Source organism: Tenrec ecaudatus, chromosome 4 (assembly GCF_050624435.1).
Source record: "Tenrec ecaudatus isolate mTenEca1 chromosome 4, mTenEca1.hap1, whole genome shotgun sequence".
Lineage (NCBI taxonomy): Eukaryota > Metazoa > Chordata > Mammalia > Afrosoricida > Tenrecidae > Tenrec > Tenrec ecaudatus.
This window is the reverse complement of record NC_134533.1, coordinates 170,184,017-170,189,753: the sequence shown is the minus strand read 5'-3', so window position 1 is coordinate 170,189,753 and position 5,737 is coordinate 170,184,017.

The following is a 5,737-nucleotide window of genomic DNA, read 5'->3' as shown; positions in this document are numbered from 1 at the left end:
TAAATCTCTTTCTGTATATGAACACAGACAAGCCTCACTGATTTTGCTTTGTTAGAGAACCCAACCCAACATAACCATCTTTTGTTGGTTTAATTTTGTAGGTTTAGCCATTAGCCCATTGCTGTTAAGTTCATTATGAATGACAGAGAGGTTAAAGAGTAGATTGGAACTGCCTCCTTGGGGCAAGGACCAGGCAGTATGGTAGGAGCCAGACTAAATCCAGGGATACATATGGCAGCCAACTAAAAAGGAGTGGAGGGAGGGGAGGAAAAAAAGAAATGGGTAGCGGGGGAACAGGGCACTAACCCACCCAAGGGGAGGGTATTGTTTATATCTCCACAGGGAAAGAGGGACCAGACTTCAACCTGGTGCTCCAAGATGTGAATGCAACACACCGGCATGGAGTAGGGAACCAATGAAAAGGTCTGAGGGGCCAGCCCCAATCCCAACTGTGTGGACAGCTTCCCCTCCCCTAAGAAGAACTTATTTCAGAGTGTAGCACTGAAGCTGCAGCTCAGGGAGAGGGACATGTCTGATCAGAGCACATGGGAGCAAATGAAGGGGGAGGAAGAAAGAGTGGAGCATATGCTGGTCCACCAAGCCTTGACGATGATATTCCCACTCAGAGCAGCCAATCCACAGAGATGATATGGCCGGCCCCACTATGAGACATCACATCCCTCACTGACCCATAGCCCTACAAGGGACAACACTGGAGACACTGTGTGGGAATTCTGCCTAATCTGATCCCACTACACCAAGGCAAAACACTAAGGGGGTGCAACAGAACAGCAAGGGGAACAGAGCAACAAAGTCCCCAGGGAATACCAAAAATAGAATTTGGGGCCAGGGCTTGGCACCCCATCAGGCTCAACTGGAAAACAGTCCTAAAGGACAGCAAACAGTCCTTGAACTAACTACAAGCTTCTTTTTGTCATTGTTGTGTTTTTTTGTCACTGGCGTTTTGTTGTTGATGTTGTTTTATTTTCTTTTGTTGCTTGGTTTTGTTCTATCTTGTTTTAATGCATGTTATTATACCCACAGGTCTGTCTAAATAAGATAGGCTGGATGGACAATCTGGAGGAGAAAACAACGGGACTGACAGTTCCAGGGGGACATGGGAGAGGGGTAGGTGGTAGGAAAGGAAGTGGTGTTAACAAACGCAGGGACAAGGGAACAACAAGTGATCCAAATAGGAGATGAGAAGGGTGTAGGAGGCCTGGTAAAGCACGATCAAGGGTAATGTAACCGAGAGGAATTACTGAAACCCAAATGAAGGCTGAGCATGATAGAGGAAAGTAAAAGGAAATAGAGGCAAGAGCTAGGAGGCAAAGGACATCTGTAGAGGTCTAATAAAGGCTGCACATATATAAATACATTTCTATATGAAGATGGGGAAATATATTTATGTGCATATATTTATAGGTTTAGTATTAAGGTAGCAGATAGCATTGGGCCTCCACTCAAGTACTCCCTAGATGCAAGAACACTTTGTTCTATTAAACTGGCATTCCATGATGCTCACCTTCCCGACATGATCGCTGAAGACAAATCGGGTGCATAAGCAAATGTGGTGAAGAAAGCTGACAGAGGACGGCTATCAAAAGATATAGGGTCTAGGGTCTTAAAGACTTGAAGGTAAACATGCGGCCATCTAGCTCAGAAGCAACAAAGCCCACATGGAAGAAGCACATCAGCCTGTGTGATCATGAGGTGTCGAAGGGATGAATTGTCAGGCATCAAAGAACAAAAATCATATTGTAAATGAGGGGGAGTGTGGAGTGGGGACCTAAAGCCCATCTGTAGGCAACTGGACATCCCCTTATGGAAGGATCATGGGGAGGAGACAAGCCAATCAGGGTACAGTGTAGCAACGATGAAACATACAACTTTCCTCTAGTTCCTAAATGCTTCCTCCCCACCCACTATCATGATCCCAATTTTACCCTACAAATCTGGCTAGACCGGAGGATGTACACTGGTATAGATAGGAACTGGAAACACAGGGAATACAGGAAAGATGATCCCTTCAGGACCAGTGGTGAGAGTGGCGATACCAGAAGGGAACAGTGAAGGTGGGATAGAGAGGGAGAACCGATTACAAGAATCTAAATATAACCCCTTCCCTGGGGGACGGAGAACAGAAAAGCGGGTGAAGGGAGATGTCAGATAGTGTAAGATATGACAAAATAATAATAATTTTAAATTATCAAGGGTTCATGAGGGAGGGGGAGCTGGGAGGGAAGGGGAAAATGAGGAGCTGATGCCAGGGGCTTATGTGGAGAGCAAACGTTTTGAGAATGATGAGGGTAACGAATGTACAAATGTGCTTTGTACAATTGATGTATGTATGGATTGTGATAAAAGTTGTATGAGTCCCCAAATAATTAGTTTTAAAAATAAAAAAAAGAACTGCCTCATATGGTTTTCAAGATTATAACTCTTTACAGATGTGGCCTACCACACCCTTCTTCCATGGAACGACCTGTTGGTTTAAACAGAAAACCGTTCAATTAGCAGATAACCATGACCCCTGCACCCCTAGGCTACATTCGTGCGTCCATTAGTCACACTTACACACTGGAAAAAGAACCTATTCACCAATTTTGATTTTTTTGCTGGATTGTTTTTTGTTTTTATATTTGGGAGAGTTAAAAATACATCTAATTCAGTGATATTGACTATATTCATCATATTATGTAAACCTTACCATTATCCCTTTCCAATCCACCACAATTAACAGATCTTTAGTAACTCCTTAGCAGTAACACATGCTTCTCCCTCCTTCTGCCTGTCTCACGTCCATGAGACCATACAGTATTTGTCCTTTTGTAACTGGCATTTCACTCAGCATAATGCTTTTGAGGTTCGTCCATGTTGTATCATGTATCAGAGCTTGAACTTTCTTTATGCCTGAATAATATTCCATTGTATGTATGCACCAAATTTGTTCATCCATTCTGATGGAAATTTAGGTTGTTTCTGCCTTTTAGCTATTATTGTATTCACTTATTTTTAAACACATTTTTTAAAATAATAGGACACTTTGAAAATGAAAAAGAAGTTTGGAACAACAGTATGGCCAGATATTAGAAGGTGAATATCGATATGTAACAAAAAACTACTTAGTGTCCACATGTCCCAAACATTACGCTTCTTAAATCCAAAATTAACTTGACATCAGTAGTTTTATGTGATAAATATGACAAACCTAATACAATTTTAATTAAAAGTATATAATGTGGTACAATTTAAATAGATTGGTATAACGGAACTTAAAACTCAGAAACAAGAACAACTGTATAAAACACCTAATACTTGATAAATTGGGGGTTTCAAACAAAAGAATAATAAATGTTACTGAATATATTAAATACTCAGTAAATGTTACTGAACATATATTTACTACTTGGAAGCAAATTAGTTGCAAGTTGAGAAAAGTGCTTAGAGGAACAGTGAATTACTTAATGTGATTCTTCTAGCCAAAGTCTCAGTGACTCCCACAAATGACCTTTTCCTGCATGGGTCTAGCTAAGACGGTGGGGGTTGACACTGATAGGATTCACCTGTGAGTAATTGTTAACAGGATTCACTGGATTGCCATCTGCTGGATATAAGATGAGCTCTGAGAAGCTGATAGCTCTCACGATCAGCAAGAACCAGGAGTGGAGTGTGTCCTCCGGACCAGAGATCCCTGTGCAGTGACCGCCCCCCCCCCAACCCTTGATCTAGAAGGTAACTGTGATGTCAGAGGAGAAGCAGCAGAACCAGGAGCCAGAGCATGAAGCGGTGTGGTGGACTTCCCAGGCTACAGAGCAAGTAAGGCTCAGTGCTTCTGAGCAGGAAGCTGGCATGAGGCGGGGGCTGCCTCCGGGCACGTAAGGGGGAGTGCTGGCTTGTGCTTTGGGTTGAGGTTCACAGCAGGGTTGCATTTCCACTGGGCATCTGTGAACAGCCCTGACTGAACAGCTCTGCACTGAGCACCATGTTTCTCACCTGGATTGTAACCGACTAACGTCCTTAGGAATTCCCGTAATGGTGAGCGTTGTCTGTGGATTCTGTGTGGCCGTTGCAGTGAATTATAAGACCTAGATGAAAAAAGAGAATGTTGTATGAGTGACAGAACACATGCTAAATTATTCATAAAAAACAAAAATCTGAGTCAAAGAAAATATGGATGAATAGTTATCCAACTGTGGAGAGTGAGGCATTTTTCTATGTAACTAACAGCTTTTGCTATGAAAAAATTAATTCTGTTATTATGCATTTTTAATTTAAAAAATAAATAGCAAACTGGACAACACAGTCATGCTATAGAGCCCACAGTACCTAAAATACTTTGTCTATGTCTTTTGTCTCTGCTGCAAATATCACTAACGTCTAAAGAATGGGATGCCAGTTTCTCCTAGCAAATGAGAACACTGTTAAAAATGGTACTGCCTAGGCTGACAGAGCTTCTGAAGGAGCAGGGTCCTTACATCCTGCTGCTGGGAGCACCAATGGGTCGAGCTCTTATACAAAAAGCAATTTACAGCATAGATCAAATGCTTTCTATTCCCTTTAATCCAGTAATTATAGCAACTGGAACTGGAAATATAAGGAACTATGAAAAATACAGATCACAAGATATTTGTTAGGATGTTTGCTAACGGTTTATTTGAAATAGAAATGTCAAATAAAATTGGCATATGATGGAAAACTACAAATTCCTGCAGAATCCTAATGTCTCCCATATATTTACATTTAATTGACTACAGAAGTTATTCAAGATGCACTGTTAAATGAAAAACTGATTTCCAAACGAAGTTTTTAGTATTATCTGAGATATTTAAAGACCAAACCATGTTACATAGGTATAGCAAAAGGTCTGCATTAGACAGGATTCTCTAGAGAGAAAAAAATCAGGACACTTATGATTATAGATAGATAGAGCACAAAGAAATATAATAGCTAATTAGTCCACACAGCAGTACAGAGGGCTCAGTTCAACTCATTTCTGTCAAACAGTTATTATTCTGGAAGTCCCTCATCTCACGAGGGCTTCTGGGTCCAAGGTCAAGGAAGCAGACAGCTGAGGCTTCCCTTGGGCAATTCAGGCAGTCTGGACACAGACAGCAAACAGCAGGGTGGGTCACCAACAGTCAACAGCTAAGGAGCTTAGCGAAGCAGGCTCAGATGGGATGTCAAACTCAAGCAATGCAAGACGACTAGATCTGACAGCCTAAAGCTCAAGCAATGTATATACCAGCAGCAAGGCGAAGGAACCTCAAGCTTGAAGGAGCCTCAAGCTCTAGCGACATGATCTACAGGTTGGCTGTCCCACAGGTAGAGTAGCTCACAAGTTGAGACAGAGAACTAGCTAAAGCAGCCACACTCTGGTCCCATCACCAGAGAGCAAGAGAGAGAGGGGCGGAGCTTGCTGAGTCATTTATGTCTTTGTCCTCCAATCAAACTGCGGCCTTATTAATCCCACAAGTTCCTATTTGCCAGTTTGGTACAATAAACCTACCTATCACAAGGTCTGACACAAAATTTACCAAAATATTAATTTGAATAATTATTATATCAGGGTGGTAGGATAGGGATTTTATACTTTTTACACATCTATGCATTTTCTGAAATTTTATGAAACAAATTAGCTTATGCTATAGATTAAATTGTGTTAAAAGATGCTCAAGAATCCTAACTGCCTCATAAACTTGCCTTATTTGAAAATAGTTCTTGAAGATGTTAAGAT